Consider the following 17,725-nt stretch of genomic DNA (forward strand, 5'->3'; position numbering starts at 1 on the left):
GAGCGCCGTTGCCCCGGGTAACGTGATGCATGGGGGGTGGTGAGGAGCTTAGCAGAAGCCCTAGCTCGGGCCTGGCTGGGCAAGAAAGGCCCAGGCTTTCAGGGCCTAACAAAAAAACGGGGAAAGGTAGCAAAAAGAATGTTGAGGTTAGAAAAAATATTTACAAATGAATGAAGTTTTTTTTAAAACTATTTAATAAATTCAATTTTATTTTGCTGGAAATGTATATTTGAAAAGAAAGACGCAGAAAGCAGGAAAAAGAACGGAAGCAAGATGGCGGCGACTCACCTCGGTTCAGAACGATAAGGCCCGCCCACACACGCACCGATTGGTCGACCGTCAGGTCACCAAAGCGTAGGATTGGTCAATCGTCCCGTCACTCGACCGTAGGAGGGCCCGGCCGCACGCGGCAGCAAGCCGCCGTACGATTGGTCGACCTCGAGGTCACTCTGTCGCTAATGAGCGGATAATGAGATGCTAATGAGCGGAACGTTGAAGGTTTTTCGGATACTGCAGGCGCGATTTTAGCCCGGCCGAAACGTAAATACGCTTAAAACCGTCTCGGAAGCGTAAGCTTTCTTTGGAGGTAACGCGCGCGTAGGCACGCCCTGTAACTTTCGAGCGCATAGCCCGACAGATGCACACGCGATGACAGACAGAATGACAGAATGACAGACAGATCGACCGATTTATATATATAGATATTTTTTTATTTGAGACATTTGCAAGGGATGATGAGAAATGTTTCCTAACAAGACGCTATAGAAATTACTAATTGAAACTGTGCAGAGCAGGAAGACTTCACCTGCCACTGAATGTATTTAAATAGTTATTTTATGTTTTGTTTAAGAACAAAATGTAAAATGATGATTAGAAAGCTAACATTAATGCTGTGTTCAGGTGCATTGGGTAGCACTCTTTCATGTAAGTTGGATGGTCAGGAAGAGCTCCTGCTCAACTTCTAGTAGAGTAACACCACACATCTATGGGATCAGTCAAACCAACATGATGTCGACAAGCTCCTGGTGTTGACAATGCCTGTGATTGGGAGCTTGTCCCTTGGTTGGTGAGAAAAATCCTGTACTTCTACTGGAGCAGTTTGAAGGGACAGGCATTATGGCCGTGATTTCCCCTACCCTCGGCGGGTCCGGGGCAGGAGACGTCAGTGGTGGGTCCTGACCCCGCTGCTGGCTCTAGCCTGCTGTGTAGAATGATTTTACGCCGATTGGGCTTGTTAAGCCCGTCCAGCACGTTTTTCAGCCAATTGAAGGAAGCAGGTCTGATGACGTCATTTGCTGATACGTCATCAGCCGGTTTCCTTAAAGGGACCATGCGCAAATTAATTTTGACAGTTGTGTTGTCAGTGTTCTACAGCATTGAGGTGCTGCAAACATTGACAAGCATGGCACGAAGGCACAAAGCTGCACCCAGGCTCTCCCATGACTCCCTCCATATGCTTATGGAGGGAGTCACAGCACGCAGGGAGGTCCTCTTCCCTTCCAATAGGCGGAAGAGACCTCCCCAGGAGACCAACGCAGCCTGGTTGCTCATTGCACAGGAGGACACAAGCAGGGATGTGGTCAGGAGGACCAGGCTGCAGTGGCGCAAATCTTTCAATGATCTCATTAGATCACGAAACGTTACTGCAAAGCCACACTCAACCTCATCCTGCTGTGCCTCTCATCACATCCCCATCACTCTGCCTTCCCTACCCTACTCCTGCACATTCTTACTCACACCAACTTACCTTGCACCTCCACCCATCCCTCTCTATCTACATTGTCACTTCCCCATCTCACTAGCCACCCCTCACACTTACCCTCATCCTAGTCCAATCATACCAACTAACAACACACAAGGGTAGGCACTTGTGTGTTTTAGCCAATGTTCATGTAAAGTTCCTAGTCCTGAACTCACATCTTTCTCCAGTTTCTCTCCGATCTCTCCGTGATCATCTTGTCCATGAGACCCACTTCCTGCTCCCTCGACCCTATTCCTACCAAACTGCTGACCACCCAACTTCCTTTTCTGGCTCCCATGTTAGCTGACATTGTTACCAGTTATCTCTCCTCAGGTACTGTCCCCCTCACCCTCAAATCTGCCATCATCATCCTGGATGTAAGAAAATTACTAGGCACTTGGTCTAAGCGTTAAACAAAGCTTTAATCAACTGTTTTACAACATGGAGGTCTAGTTGTGTCCTTCACTAGATCCTGTTAAGAATGTCCTGCGCAAGCTGGGCCCGTGCCTGAGTATTTATACTCTCCCTGGACAGCGCCACCTGTAGGCCAATCAGTATTATTTCATAAGTCTTTCTTTCATGAATGACTGATTCATGTCAATCCCTCTCCTCAAAAAACCAACCCTTGACCCCCTCCATCCTTGCAAACTACTGCCCCATCTCCAACTTCCTTTTCCTCTCCAAAGTCCTTGAATGTGTTGTCGCCTTCCAAATCTGTGCCCATCTTTCCTGCAATTCCATGTTTGTATCCCTCCAATCAGGCTTCCGCCTCTGTCACAGAGCCGAAACGGCTCTCAAAGTCAGAAATGACATCCTTTGTGACTGTGACAAAGGTAAACTATCCCTCCTCGTCCTTCTTGACTTGTTAACAGCTTTTGACACAGTTGACCACTCCATCCTTCCCCAATGCCTCTCCACCGTCGTCCAGCTGGGTGGGACTGCACTCGCGTGGTTCCATTCTTATCTATCTAATCATAGCCAGAGAATCACCTGCAATGGCTTCTCTTCCCGCTCCCGCATCGTTATCTCTGCTGCCCCTTGGCGACATCATCCGAAAACACATAGTCAGTTTCTCCATGTACGCTGATGACACCCAGCTCTACCTCACTACCTCTTCTCTCAGCCCTTCCATGGTCTCTAAATTGTCAGACTGCTTGTCCGACATCCAGTTCTGGATGAGCAGAAATTTTCTCCAATGAAATATTGGGAAGACCGAAGCCATTGTTTTCGGTCCCCACCACAAATTCCGTTCCCTAGACACTGACTCCATCCCCCTCCCCCAACATCTGTCTGAGGCTCAACCACACTGTTCGCAACCTTGGTGTCATATTTGACCCTGAAATGAGCTTCCGACCACATATCCGCAGCATAACAAAGACCGCCTATTTCCACCTCCGCAACATCGCCCGTCTCCGCCCTTGCCTCAGCTCATCTGCTACTGAAACCCTCATCCATGCCATTGTTACCTCTATTCCAACACACTCCTGGCTGGCCTCCCACATTCCACCCTACGTAAACTTGAGGTCATCCAAAACTCGGCTGCCCATGTCCTAACACGCACCAAGTCCTGCTGACCCATCACAGCTGTGCTCGCTGACCTACATTGGCTCCCGGTTGAGCAGCGCCTCGATTTCAAAATTCTCATCCTTGTTTTCAAATCCCTCCTGGCCTCGCCCCTCCCTATCTCTAATATCCTTCAGCCCCACAACCCCACGAGATATCTGCGCTCCTCTAATTTTGACCTTTTGAGCATCCCTGATCATAATTGCTCAACAATTGGTGGCTGTGCCTTCTGTTGCCTAGGCCCTAAGCTCTGGAATTCCCTGCCTAAACCTCTCCGCCTCTCTACATCCTTTAAGACATTCCTTAAAACCTACCTCTCTTTGACCAAGCTTTTGGTCACCTGCCCTAATTTCTCCTTATGTGGCTCGGTGTCAAATTTTTTGTCTTATAATACTCCTGTGCAGTGCCTCGGGACGTTTTACTATGTTAAAGGCGTTATATAAATACAAGTTGTTGTTGATGTGGTGTCAATCATTAAACTTTTATTTTCAACACACTGTATTCTTGGACGCTTTGTGAGTTGCAGTGAATGGTGAAACATAACGGTATCCCCACAATGGTGATGAGTGTGAACGGAATGGGTTGGGCATTGTAGGGATGCTTTATGGTGTTGGTGTGGGGTGGTGCCAACCTGGCGTATCATGTGGCAGCCAGGGTGTACAGTGTCAAGTGAAGTAAATCTGGCTATGGTGAGGCCATCCCTGGCAGCAATGTGGTTGGGTGCTGATGCCCTCTGTCCTGTGCAGCATCAGTTGATTGCAGAGAAGGTTGGTGTTGTTGTTGGTGCTGCTGGTGTTGGGACTGATCGTGGTGGGATTCTGAGGACCAAGGTGAGATTGTTTCAAGGGCACCGATGCTGATGTAATAGATGGCAGGTGAAGTTGAGATGACAGAAGTGATCTGTCAATGGTGAGAGAGGTTGTTCCAGTGAGGTGGCATTGGATAGAGAGTTGACTCCAAACACTTGCAACCTGCAGAAAGCTCAATCTGTCTTCCAAATGCAGTAAGCAACAGATTCAGAGCTTGGAAAGTGAACAGCTGTGAGATGGGAGCTTTTATAGCACATTTGCAGCTGACAAGAGATGATTCCATGCTCATACAACTCCCAACCTCATTACCCGACGTGATCCTCGAGCAGCGTGGACCCCGTGGGCGACCTTGTAAAATGGCAAGACGAGCTCAAAATACTTTTTAATGGGCTGTTAACAAGGTCATGATGACCTGAATTGCCTCCCCTGCCGCTGCGTGTCAGGTCTGTTCAGCAGAGACCCAACATCTGGGAAAGTCAGGCGGAGGCGGGTTGACAGCGGAGTCCCGAACCGGTCAAAAAAAAATTCCCACCCGAAGCCGCCACCGAAAGGCTGACCCCCCGAAAAATTCCCCCTTTTTGGATTTGAATGCCACAAGATTTGTTTGGTGGATCGCAATGTTTGCAAGGAGCGCAGGTGGCCCAAGAATGGACTTGGATTGGGCCAAGTTGTCAGAAAAGCAAGGTGGGGGATGGGGACCTTCTTGGAATGGGCGACACAGAATTCCCAGGTGAGCCGCTCAAGGAGAACGGCAAGAAGTGGCAGGTGCAGTGACAGCCACGGACACCTTACGCTGGCCGCAATGCAGGTAGAAATGTAATGACTTTCAGGTCAGCCAAGGTAGGACAACCCACCTGTTAAATGTAGTGTACTAAACACTTCGAATTACCACCCCCCCCTCACACTGTCTCAAAGTACTTTACAAGGGTTACCACGAATGCTCATTATGCAGCAGGGCACATTTTGCATCACCACCCTTCCTCTCGGTTTCTTCACTCACATCCTTACACGCATTCAGACAAAGCAAATCCTTCCATCTAATGTAACTGCATGATGCATGTATAACCCACTATGGGTTCCATGTTGACATTTTGGTATCACCATAAGTCATAATGACAATTGGAATATTTCACTTTAATGCTAGTTGAAGGAGAAGGCAACCCACAATCAAGCAAGAACACAATTACACAGAGCAAATAACTTGTAATTGAATTTACAGCACAGAAACAGGCCATTTGGCCCAGCTGCTCCATGCTGGTGTTTATGCTCCACTCGAGCCTCCTTCCGTCTTTTCTCATCTAACTATCAACCTAACCCTCTATTTCTTTATGTGCTTATCTAACTTCCCCTTAAGTGTTTCTATACTATTCGCTTCAATCACTCCCTGTGACAGCGAATTCCACATTCTCACCACTCTCTGGGTAAAAGAAAAACATGCGATTGTTAGATGACCGAGGTGGGTCACCTTGTTGAAATATGTGGTTAAGTAGAAGTCACAATTGTTCTGCCCGAGTGATGGTCCATTTTCCTGCATGAACAACCTGAAATGTTGACCACTGCCTCGGACTAGCCGCTTTTAACCCATTCTTTATGCATGCGTTCGTCCCGGATGAAGGTAGAAAGAGCAGTGTTGGGTAACTGATGGAGCAGGTCCGAATCTATTCGCATCCTTCTCGTCTTCCATCAAATTTCTGTCACTGACCCAATTCATTCTTATCTCAGTTGGCCCTTTTGTTTCTGCAAATGGACTCTTGTCCCACTGTTCCCACTATTGCTCTAGATTATTTGATTAATCCCAGATTAATGCACCACAGGAAGATGACATTCCCCAACATTTGTTCTCTAATTCCATAACAAGAAGAACCTTACAAATACAGGGAAAGAGGCCAGGGAAAGTGCTGCAGATGGAGAAATAGCAAGACTGGCCCCAGTTCAGGGTTGTGGTAAGCTTCTCTTGTTCTTTCTTCTCATACTATCCTCTCACTGGCAACAAGCCATATACTGAAGCACTTTATCATGTTACTCCTGGTATTGAAAGTTACATCTGAATGCTTCTCAAAGACATCCTTATAACCTTTCTTTATCTTTCTCTAGGTGTGCCAGAGGAAGCCAGCCCAGGCCCCACTGCCAGCAACACACCATTATTTCACAGCACACATCGTTAACCCACTGCCACTAGGCAGTATTTCGCAGCACATATTGTCACTCACTCTATCCCTCCTAAGCACGAGCTCAGATATATCCACCCTGAGCGGTTTAAAGAGTGAGCTGGAGAGGAGTGCACTGGGGATGTGACAGAGCATGAATGATCCGAAGCAGGTGACAGAGGCAGAGAAAGAACAGGATCCTGCTGTCTAGAGGGCATTCACATCTCAGCTAATGAGACTTGGATTTCAGAAGTGTAGCACAGCAAAATGAAGGATTGTGGCAAAAGGTAGCTTTGGGAAATGAAAAATAAAAAAACTTAGTAAAATATTCAATGCTGAAGTACCAAAATGCTCCCAGTCCACTACCTCCCTTTAACAGTACGCTGACACTTCACACGTTTACTGTTGGTGCAAAGCTGCAGTGGCCAAGGAGAGTGAATCAGGTTTCAAAGGTTGAACTTACTCTGAAGGGAAAGGGATTGAGATTACACACTTCAGGGTGCCTCCCTCCACTTTGTTCCAATACTTTCTTTTAAACAGGAGATAACCAAAATTGCATATATAGTATTCCAAATGGCCTCACCCAATGAGTAAGAGTTAAAGTGACCTATCTAACTTGTAATCAAATGGATCTACAGATATATCCAAGGAACCGATTTTCCTTGTTAACAGCATTAGTGCATCATCAGCAATTGCACCCAAACTCTTTTCCCATTCCACAATTTTCAGCAGAAATGTTTCCATTGTTACATCGAATCCTTGTGTCCTTACATTTTTCCTGTTATCTCTCCTTAAATTCCATTTGCCATTCCTTAACCTATCCACTTGGTTTGTCCAGGTCCATTTGTGTAGTCAAGTCTCCCCTACACTGCACACCTGACCAAAATAACTTGGTGTAATCAGCCAGCTTTACAACATTACCAGAAGATTCCATCACCAAGAGGATCCAAGACTGTGGAACGCCACTAGTTATCGTCCCAATACAGAACCTTGCCTATTTATCATCACTTTCTGCTTTCTATTGCTTAGCCTATTTGCTACCCAGCTAGCTATTTTGTCAGTAATGCACTTTTACCTTCATTAAAAGCCTCGGATGCAGCAGCTTATCAAATACCTTCTGGAAATCTCAGTGTATTATATCCACTGGATATTCCTCATCCACTACTTCAGTTACCTTTGCAAAAGAGTGCAAAGAGATTTGTGAAGCACAGTCAACAACCATGGTGACTCCCCCTTTATGCAGCCAGAATATTTGGTTCCTAGGACTCCATGTAGCTGAATTTAAGGAACTGAAAGCATAACATAAGAAATAGGAGCAGGAGTAGGCCATTTGGCCCCTCGAGCCTGCTCCGCCATTCAATAAGATCATGGCTGATCTTCTACCTCAACTCCACTTTCCTGCACTATCCCCATAACACTTGATTCCCTTAATATCCAAAAATCTATCGATCTCTATCTTGAATATACTCAACGACTGAGCCTCCACAGCCCTCTGGGGTAGAGAATTCCAAAGAGTCACCACCCTCTGAGTGAAGAAATTTCTCCTCATCTCAGTTCTAAATGGCCGACCCCTTATTCTGAGACTGTGGCCCCTGGTTCTAGACTCCCCAGCCAGGGGAAACATCCTCCCTGCATCTACCCTGTCAAGCCCTGTAAGAATGTTGTATGTTTCAATGAGATCACCTCTCATTCTGCTAAACTCTAGGGAATATAGGCCTAGTCTACTCAATCTCTCCTCATAGGACAATCACCCCATCCCAGGAATCAGTCTGGTGAACCTTTGTTGCACTCCCTCTATGGCAAGTATATCCTTCCTTAGGTAAGGAGACCAAAACTGTACACAATACTCCAAGTGTGGTCTTACCAGGACCCTATATAATTGCAGTAAGAAATCTTTACTCTTATACACAAATCCTCTTGTACTAAAGGCCAACATACTATTTGCTTTCCTAATTGCTTGCAGTACCTGCATGTTAACTTTCAGTGATCTGTGTACAAGGACACCCAGATGTGGCATCAAGGAGCCCTAGTAAAACTGAAGTCAATGGGAATCGGGGAAAACTCTCCACTGGCTGGACTCATACCTAGCACAAAGGAAGATGGTTGTGGAGGTTAAAGGTCAATCATCACAGCCCCAGGACATTGCTGGAGGAGTTCCTCAGAGCAGTATCCTAGGCCCAACCATCTTCAGCTGCTTCATCAATGACCTTCCCTCCAACATAAGGTCAGAAATGGGGATGTTCGCTGATGACAGAACAGTGTTTAGTGCCATTCACAACTCCTCAGGTAATGAAGCAGTCCATGCCTGCATGCAACAAGACCTGGATGTTCAGGCTTGGGCTGATGTGTGGCGTGAATGCTACCTGCCACTTAAGTGCCAGGCAATGACTATCTCCAACAAGCGAGAGTCTAACCACCACCCCTTGACATTCAACGGTATTACAATTGCTGAATCCCCCACCATCAACATCCTGGGGGTCACCATTGACCAGAAACTTGACTGGACCAGCCACATAAATACTGTGGCAACAAGAGCAGGTCAGAGGCTAGGTATTCTGTGACGAGTGTCTCACCTCCTGACTTTCCAAAGCCTTTCCACCATCTACAAGGCACAAGTAAGGAGTGTATACTCTCCACTTGCCTGAATGAGTGCAACTCCAACAACACTCAAGAAGCTCAACACCATCCAGGACAAAGCAGCCTGCTTGATTGGCACCCCATCCAACACCTTAAACATTCACTCCCTCCACCATTGGTGTACCGTGGCTGCATTTACAAGATGCACTGCAGCAACTCGCCAAGGCTTCTTCGACAGCACCTCCCAAACCCGCAACCTCTTCCACCTAAAAGGACAAGGGCAGCAGGCGCATGGGAACACCACCACCTCCAAGTCACACACCATCCTGACTTAGAAGTATATCGCCGATCCTTCATTGTCGCTGGGTCAAAATCCTGGAACTCCCTACCCAACAGCACTGTGGGAGTACCTTCACCACACGGACTGCAGCGGTTCAAGAAGGCGGCTCACCACCACCTTCTCAAGGGCAATTAGGGATGGGCAATAAATACTGGCTTAGCCAGTGATGGAAACATCCCATAAACGAATAAAAAAAGGTTCCTCTGAACACCAAACATTTCCCAATCTCTCACCATTTAAAAAACTCTGCTTTTCTATTTTTCCTACCAAATTGGATAACTTCACATTTCTCCACATTATATTTCATTTGCCATGTTCTTGCCCACTCATTATATCCCCTTGAAGCCTCTTTGCATCCTCCTCACAATTTACATTCCCACCCAGCTTTGTATCATCAGCAAACTTGGATATATTACATCTGGTCCCCTCGTCCAAATCATTGATGTAGATTGTGAATAGCTGAGGCCCAAGCACTGATCCTTGCGGTACCCCACTAGTTACAGCCTGCCCATACGAAAATGACCCATTTATTCCTACTCTCTGTTTTCTGTCCATTAACTAATCCTCAATCCATGCTAGTATATTACCCCCAATCCCATGAGCCCTAATTTTATTTACTACATAGAAAGTAAAGCTGCTATTAAAAGATAGTGGCAAGGTACTGTTAACTACTGAATCAGTTGGCGCAAACATTACAGGAAAAAAAGTCCAAGTTATTTTAAGGTATGCCTTAAAAAGCTCCTCATAAAATATTTACCTTTACAGGAGTTAATTTATTCACAGCTGCATTCAAAAGGTACTAGAGACACATTGATCAGTCATGCAAGTGTGTTAGGTTGTGCCTTCACTTCAGTAAAAAGTGTTACAATTAGTTGATTAATCCCTTTATGCAACAAGGAAGATCAAAAATTAGCAGAAATAAATTGAAGTTGTGCTTAAACCATCAGTGAATCCAGGGATCTCCTGCCTTCCTGGTTCAGCCATTTAAAAAAAAAGTCAGTTCACATACTGATGCTGAGACAAACAGTTAAATTAATAAAGTTATTCACATATTAGGAATAACATTCTTAATCCTACAAGATAATTAATTTTAAACATTACTCCTAATTGCATTGTCTTCTCTTTTTAACAACCTGTTCTCTTCTGTTACATTTTTCCAAGATGTTTTCAGTACTTGTATTTCAAATTTTTTTAAATGCTTATACTTTATTTCTATTTAATATACCCAATATATTCTATTCATTTTTGTTTTAAAAAAAACACTCTGAAAATATTTTACTTACTTTCTTCAGCCTCCTGGATCCCATTCGGTATTTCGGAAGTGGGAACCATATATAAAAATAACGTTTTGATTGGCTAGAAAGAAAGTTCCAATGGCCATTTTTCAGCCAGTCAATGCCTGGAAGTGTAAGAATTGATCGAATGTGACCGTGTCAATCCTGGACATCATTTTCTCACATCAAACAAGGAGGCCTGCGACCACTTGCTGAATTACCTCAAGGGGATCCGAGACCATGCCCAGATAGCTTGCCAGTGGTGCGCCAAGGATTTTAGTCCCAAAGTCCAGATAATTTTTCTGTCCCGATTGATATCACCTTCATATACTTCTCTTGCATTTTGAAGAACATCTTCAAAAATTGTGGATCAAGGGAGCCAACATCACAATTCACCATATCAATGGCTGAGGATGTTGTTCAACATGAAGAAAAAAACATCAATTATATTTGAACCTGATATTCTCATTCATAGATCTTAACACACAAATGCAAAATCTCCTCTGCAAACTGAACAATTGTCTCTGGCGAATTCTTGTGTGTTGCCACAACTCTGGCATAAGATTTTGAGACGTTATTAGACAGATAAGAGCTTCACATAAGGCACCAAAACCACTGAAAGTCACACAAAATTGTTCAGCTTCTGTATCCTTCCAAGAGTTGGGTTTAGGTCTGCATGCTATAATTCCACTTGCTTTAAATACAACTAGAACATCTCTTAATATTGTCTACTTTGTGTCCAGTAAAGGTTCATGCTACACAAGCAGTTATAATCCTGAATGAACTTCCTCCATTTCAGAAGCTGTCACTTTCTCGTTATTGGGTCGCTTTCTTCCTTGCCACTGTTGTTATTTAGATGAATAAAAACATGCACATTGAACGTCTTCCAAAATCTTTTTTTGGCATTTTCTCAAACTGCAAACAGCTGCTCCTCCGAATGTCAGTTATACTGCAGGCACTGGTCTCAGACAGGTGGCCATATACTGCAGTGTGTAGTTGGCAGATTCGGGTGCCTGTGTAGCACTGGAGCTCTGTACAAGTCAGGAGTGTGATGGAATACTCTCCATTTACCTGGATGAGTGCAGCTGCAACTACACTCAAGATGCTCGACACCATCCAGGACAAAGCAGCCCGTTTGATTGGCACCTCATCCACCACCTTAAACATTCACTCCCTCCACCACCGGCGTACCGTGGCTGCAGTGTGTACCATCTACAAGATGCACTGCAGCAACTTGCCAAGGCTTCTTCGGCAGCATCTCCCAAACCCGCGACCTCTTCCACCTAGAAGGACAAGGGCAGCAGGCGCATGGGAACACCACCATCTCCAAGTTCCCCTCCAAGTCACACACCATCCTGACTTAGAAGTATATCGCCAATCCTTCATCATCACTGGGTCAAAATCCTGGAACTCCCTCCGTAACTGCACTGTGGGACTACCTTCACCACACGGACTGCAGCGGTTCAAGAAGGCAGCTCACCACCACCTGCTCAAGGACAACTAGGGATGGACAATAAATGCCGGCCTTGCCAGTGATGCCCACATCCCATAAGCGAATAAAAAAAAAAACATGCAGGTTGTACATACCTTCACACGCTTCTGATTGGCAGTTGCATTTTATTAGGAGAGGTGATGGGAGGGTCAGCTCTCCTGGTTAGGGTCAGTGAGTAATTGAGCCACAAATAACAACTTTGATCCCCAGTCTGTACCGAATTAACTGATCTCAGTTTGGACTGCAATGGAGGGGGAAGGGGGTCTAAGTTAGCTTCAGTGCGCTGGGTTAGAAGGAAAAATTGGTCATCTGCATGAACACGTTTGAGAGAACAGGATTGGGCTTGATCTTGCTATTTCCTCCCCCCACCCCCCTGCCCACAGTTAAACAGCTGCTGATATTCACGGTCTAGACTCACACATGATGACTGGTCAGTTGAGCGAAATACAATCATTCCTTTCGAACCATATGCAGGCAAGGTGTCAGGCGAGAACTAGGTGGAAAAGGAGGAAAGAAACTCCAAGCAGGTTCAACAGATAACTTGAGAACTTTTTAAGGTTGGCTTTACAGCAAAATACAGTCAAATCCAAGTGATGTGAGACCACCTTCAGGGGATAGTGCCACAACATTTACAATTAGTGCATTTCTCAGTCAGATTGTTGACCTGCTTCAGATCACTGATTTTGTGCTAATGTGTATACTAAACCACTTCGCATCAATGTGTAAGTGATAGTGTAACTGGCCCATACACTCGGACCTGGGATTTGTACAATACAAAGGCTAATCTACTCCACATTTTGAGCCAGTTTTCTAAATTCCAATGCGATATTCAATTTTTATGTCTATTAATTTTCTTAAACCTATTCAAATATTTCTGATTATACCCAGTAATTGGGCCTACATTTTCCGTCCAACCTTCTAAAAGTGTTTAAATTCCGTCTGCATTTTACAGTGCAATCACACTCCACAAGTTTAACGTCAGTTTGAAGCCAAAACACCTTCATACTGATGCTAAACCAGGGAGTGCAAACTGGATATGAAGGCCAATCTTGACTCCCAAACAAAGCAGATTACAACTCCCACCTCCAAGGAGTTTCACTCTGCTTTGGCCTGGTGTCAGGTTGGGTCCTGACTCTGAATTCAATCTGCATTTACACTATAACTGCAGCATCAGTATGAAGTGAAACTGCTTCACACCAATGCTATCAATCCAATGTGAATGCACCCTTAAATATAAAACAGGTTTTTACAATCCTTTTTCTTCTAAATGTAACAATAACAGAAATGTATACCTTGTACCATTTGCCTGCAGCCTTTTCCCATACTTGAACCAGAACACATAGTTGTAAACTCACAGGCCTGATCTTCGCAGTCTGAGAACTAATTAACTCCCCCAAAACATCCCAAAACATTTGAGAATCTCTCCCCTCCATTACTTTGGGAAGCAGTGCTGAAAGTTATTAAGTGGTTGAACTGAAATTATAAACACAATTGCCTGAAGTGTTTTTACATGTGAAACAAATGGTTTCAATAATGCTTTCTAACTGACCAGTGGTCTTTAGTGAGTAATATTATTAGGCAACAAAACACAACAATTGTCTACTTACATCAAAAACATACAGAAAGAATGCTTTAAAAATGAAAAACCATTTTCTATTTCTGAAACATATTTAGTTTGAGGGTGCAAATAGTAGTTTTAGAGCTAGTTTGTATGTTATTGACATGACTGTTTTGGAACTGAGTGTACTCTTTTGAGCAACCCATAAACAAATAAACTGTAACTTAACAAAAATACATTAAATGAAACTTAACAAATTAAATAAAAGTTCGGTTGACCGGGGTGATGATACACTCCAGTCCCTGCAGTACCCACGGTCCCGGAAGGCCTCGAGCGTGCTGGCGGACACCGCGTGCTCCATCTCCAGGGTCACCTGGAACTGAGAGTAGAGAAAGTTATAAACCCAACTACTGTGGCCAATAGTTGATTACTATATGATGCCACACAATGCATCCTAAGGGTTACTATTAATGATTTTTGTCAGTGAGTATATAATAATGTAACCTATCGTATTGAGTTGGGTTCAACAGGTACAGTAGCATCGTGGTTATGTCACTGGGTTAGTAATGCAGAGATCCAGGACTAATGATCCAAGAGACACAAGTTCAAATCCTGCCACAGCAGCTGGGGAATTTAAATTCAGTTAATTAAATAAATCTGGAATAAAAAGCTAGTGTCAGTAATGGTGACTATGAAACTATCAGATTGTCATAAAAACCCACCTGCTTCACTAATGTCCTTTAGGGAAAGAAATCTGCTGTCCTTACCTGGTCTGGCTGATATGTGACTCCAGACCCACAGCAATGTGGTTGACTCTGAACTGCCCTAGCAAGCCACCACCTTCTCAAGCGCAATTAGGGATGGGCAAAAAATGCTGGCCTTGCCAGTGATGCCCACATCCTGTGAATGAATTAAAAAAAAATTGGCTTATTTTCTGTGTACCTGTCCGTCACACCATTTTTTGTGTCTGTGATACATCTATATTAAATATTTTGTCTTCTGTAGAGTTTCAATAGTTTGTACCTAACGATTCGCGTGCCGAAATTACAAATGGAATTATAAGTGATCAGATAAGTCAAACCCTCACATACTTCAACCTGCTTGAAATAAAGACATTTCATCCATAACCGGCAACTGAGTCGAATTTCTTGGTAGTCTAACAACCATAAAACAAAAAGATGTTGGAAATCTGAAATCAAAACAGAAAGTGCTGGAAACACTCAGCAGGTCAGGCAGCGTCTGTGATGAAAGGAAGGTGGAATTAACGTTTCAGATCGACACCCAAACCGGTTCTGATGAAGGGTCATCGACCTGAAATGTTAACCCTACCTTACTCTCTCCACAGGGTCTGACTAACCCGCTGAGTGTTTCCAGCATTTTCTGCTTTTATTCTAAATAGCGTATCTAGTCTTGTATAAGTTAAACAATTCAAGTTTCACAATGTCAAGATTTTATACAAACATACCATCTTTCAAGTGTATCATTTGTTGTCAAACAACTTTCCTCTGATGAAAGATCCCACAGGATTGTCCTGAAAATATAGCAACACTATTTTTAAATTAGACACAACAATATATGTGAGATCAGTGGCTGTAAAGGTATATTTGAAAAACTCAACTTTTGAAAAAAAAATGTTATCAAGTGATTTTGATATTAAAAGCTGAAAATCTTCTGCCAGGAGATTATTTAAAAATATTTAAGCAAGTTGGGACTGTTGGTACAGTGCTTTAAAACACGATCCTTTCACTCTGTGGATATTTAGTCCCAACCCATCCTTGACTGATAGGAAGAAATTCTCTTTGTGCCACATGAAATGAGATTGGGTATTCGCAACCCAGTTCTGAGTGGCCAGAAACACACAACATAAAACTGTCCATAATTTAGGATAAACTGGCACCAGCAATCTCACTCAGAGGACTGTAGGATGGCTGGTGGAGGTAGCGGAAAATACACATTTGTGTAAATGGGAAGTTTTCTGTGGTTGGATTAAGGTGCAATTTGGGGGCAGAGTAGAGGACGCTTTACTTTCTGTCTGCCTGGTGCCATATCTGACCTGGGACTGTTTGGTGTCAACACTGGGTGCCAAAGAGAGAAATATCCCATTCTCCAGATATCGCTCACCTTATACAGTACAACACAAAATTCCACCTGAATATATACATATAGAAAGGAACATCAGCATATAACATTGTTTATGCTTGGCAAAATTAGAGTGGGCCTGATGAAGAATGCATCAACGACCATTTCCATACCTGCTGAGTATCTGCATTTCAGCAACCAGCTGCAGAATTGTCTTGATCAGCTGCTGATGAAATTCATTTAAACTCACTTCCAGAATTCACCATAGGAGCAAATACAGAATGAAAAGAGGTAGAGTCATGACAGAGTAAAAAGAGAGCAATGATAAATTAAGGTAAAAAACTTTTGGCAGTAGTGGCAGGCTCCTGGGTAGAGCTCTGGTTTCGGAGGGCAGCATGGGCAGGAGGTATAACTCAGCACTGTTGGCCGACACCACTTCAAAACTGATATTGGTATCATACCAATGTCATAACTGCATCAGAATGTTGTGATATGAGCAATTGAATGCATTGGTAGGAAATTCCTTTTTTCCCCATTATTTAACTGTGGCATTTGCCCATTTATTCTAACTGTAGACAACTAAGGCCACACAGTACATTTCACACCATATGTTACTCAGAACTGCTCTTCATTTAATGTAGCAAGTTGAAATGGAATTTCAGGATTGGCAACTCGATGAAACCTTTTGTTGTTGCACATGATATTGTCGCCTAAATAAACTTAGGGCCATAAATTTAGGATTGATGCTAACAGCGTAAAGCGAAAGGCTAGAAGATTTTTTTGCACAAAGGGTGATTAGAATTTGGATTGCATGGATCAACAGTTGAAGAGGCAAAATATTAAAGGGTATGGAGAAAAAACATGTAAAGTAGATCACGTTGGTATGGAAATAACATTGGTATAGGCATACCAGGCCCAATGGCCTCCTTTTGTGCTGAAATTTATATTATGGTTTTATAATTAGGTTACAACCAAAATCTTTGGTGGAACATATACTCTATGGGCCGTATTTTCCGATTGGAGGCTTCCTGCGTGTGGAGGCTTCCGATCTGGAAAAATCTACAAACTTACTTGAGGGCTCCCGAGGCACCTATACTTCCGATCCCGGGCCTCTCCAAACTCCGAGTGCGCAGGGCCCACGTATCCCAGGGGCGCGGGCAATTCACAAGCGTCCCTGGGATCACGTGGGCCATGGGAAGCCAATCACAGAAGGGAATCTCCCTTCATACACTTGATAGATAGAGCTGTCAAATATATGAATGGAGATCACCCCAAAAACATAGTAAAACATTAAATACATTTTTTTTAAATCACCTTTTTAAAATTATTTGAAATTGCAATAAATTAAATATTTTAAACAAAAATTTAATTTTTTGAAAAAATTAAAGTTTTTTTACGGAGCTAAAAATAAACTTACCTTTTTTAAAGTATTTTAAAATGATAAATGAGTGAAAATTAAAAAAAAAATTTTTTTTCAATTCTTATCTTGGTAAAAGCAGGCCTTACACTTGCTTTTACCAGGCGTAAGAATTCTAAGGGTTTTCTGCGGGTGGAGGGTCTCCAGAAAGCGCAACTCTCTGCCCGTGGAGGCCCTTCTACAGGGCAGGTGTCCAATCCGTCAAGGGCACGCTTGACAGATCGGAAATGTCGGTTTTCAGCACATGCACAGTGCATGCCTGAAACTGGCATTTCCGATGTCCCTACGGGTGCGTGGGTGCGTACACAGCTCATACACACCCGTAGGGATCGGAATATATGGCAATAACTCTAATTAGAAGTCGCAGAATGTTGGTCAATTAAAAACATTCCCAAATTATGCTGTTTTGCCTCCCAAAAAAACTCGGGCCTTGAAATATGATGTACAATATTAAGTCCCATCATGAATGCCTTTCCATGAAATTCCTTCTTTAACTACTTGAATGGAAGAATTCACTCAATTATAATGAATCAATGCTCCATTCAAATAGAAAAGGAATTGTATATGAAGTGTTAAGCAGATAAAATCTACGCATCATTTCAAGCCTTGATAGGATTATGTTTTGGTATAATAAGGTGGCTAGAATAAAAGAAAAAAACTTGCATTTGTATAGCGACTATCATGACATCCCAAAACACTTTACAGCCAATGAAGTACTTTTGAAGTGT

General features: G+C 43.5%; 1 long non-coding RNA gene across 1 annotated transcript; it reads right to left on the bottom strand.

The window, feature by feature from the left end:
• Positions 1 to 12,098: 12,098 nt before the first annotated feature.
• On the bottom strand, positions 12,099 to 16,727 carry LOC147100052 (uncharacterized). The gene is made up of 4 exons (XR_015073861.1): positions 16,652 to 16,727; positions 14,967 to 15,032; positions 14,269 to 14,401; positions 12,099 to 13,880 (listed from the first exon to the last, which is right to left on the bottom strand). It is a non-coding gene; the product is annotated as an uncharacterized LOC147100052 (long non-coding RNA).
• Positions 16,728 to 17,725: the final 998 nt, after the last annotated feature.

Source organism: Somniosus microcephalus, chromosome 27 (genome assembly GCF_052327205.1).
Source record: "Somniosus microcephalus isolate GS21.2 chromosome 27, FLI_Smic_1.0, whole genome shotgun sequence".
NCBI lineage: Eukaryota > Metazoa > Chordata > Chondrichthyes > Squaliformes > Somniosidae > Somniosus > Somniosus microcephalus.